Genomic DNA, 1469 nt, shown 5'->3' with positions numbered 1-1469 from the left:
CTTGATCTCCGACGGCTTCCTCTCGTTGTCCGTTCGTTCCAGAAGGTGGCTCTAACGCTGCTGACGCCGGAGGTGCTTCTAACTCGTTTGGAATCCACCGAAGGTAGCTCGGGCGATTGTCGCTGGATTGAAGAGTCGTTCGATCGGTTTTAACGACTGTGAGCAGCGCATTCGGGCGGAATCCTTCCGTTCGTCTAACACTGTGAGCAGGGATTCAAATCGATGGGAGACTAAGCGATTTCTGTAGCATGTGTTTACTCTTGCTCTGTAATGTTATTGCTGCGAGAAATCGAGGAGAAACGCAAAGGAATCGGAAGGAAAACGAAAAACGGAATAGCCTTCAACCGGTTTCTGTAAAACAGTCCCTGAACCCTGATATAACGCGAATCTGAAGAAATACAGAGAGGGTTTTGATGATCCGACGCTTCTGTGACTTTCCCCTCATCAATACGAAACCAATGAACCCGGAATGAGCCAAATCCGACAAGAAATGAGGGAGATATCGCAGTTTGAATAGCCTGGACTGTTTCCCCCAATTTTGCCGCCGACCAGTCCCTGGAAACCTGCAAATCTGAAGAAAATGGTGTACAATCTCGACGATCGGCCACTGGGGTTGCCTTCCTAACTTCCTTACGCACATTTCAAGCTAAGGAGGCCCAAAATCCGACGTCGGATGACTGAGATATGATCGACGGCCTGAATCTGAAAAAGAACGGCGGTGGAAGTCTGTAATCTCCGCCCGAACGGCGGCAGCGCCCCCATCTTCACTAGAATTTGGGGAAAACCACCAAATCCGGTGATCTGACTATCCTCCTTCGTTCTAATCTGTTGTTCTTGCTCTATTCCTGATATCTAATGCTTGGATTAACGTTTTGATTGAGAATGATCACCCGGAGAATCGATTGAAGCTCTGGAATCCTTCCTGCACCCGCCTGAGTGGATGAACACTGCTGCAGCGTCGCGTGCCTTCCAGGAGCTATCACCTGAGAGCGAATCTGAGCCGGGCCTCTTGGGAGTTCCTTCCTTGGTGTCTTAGGAGTCTCCCGGTGAAATCTGGCATTCATTGGACGAAGGAAATGACTGGAACAAAGATCTGAAGCCGAAGCTGTCTGAACCATTTCCTGTCGTCCTGAACAGAGCTCCACCTTGCGGCGTCCAGCTCCAAAACTGCTCAACGTCTTGCCCAAGGAGGTCTTGTTTGGGCCCAATCTTCTGGGCGTCCAAACCTTGGTGTGTCAGCTCCCTTCAAACCAAATTTCAGGATTTTTGGGTGTCTGGATCAACGGGAATGAATTTTTGAAGACGGACTACTCTGGAACTCGCCTGCGTTCTGTTCTGTTCCTGAACAGAGCCTGTTGACTGTGACAGTTCGGCGCCTTCAGCCTTCAACGACTTGACCTTAGAGGGCTCCGATTGCAGTGATTTTTGGAGCGTCCCTTCATAATCATCAGAGGCAGCTACCCACCAAA

Source organism: Nymphaea colorata, chromosome 3 (genome assembly GCF_008831285.2).
Source record: "Nymphaea colorata isolate Beijing-Zhang1983 chromosome 3, ASM883128v2, whole genome shotgun sequence".
NCBI lineage: Eukaryota > Viridiplantae > Streptophyta > Magnoliopsida > Nymphaeales > Nymphaeaceae > Nymphaea > Nymphaea colorata.
This window is presented reverse-complemented; position numbering follows the sequence as displayed.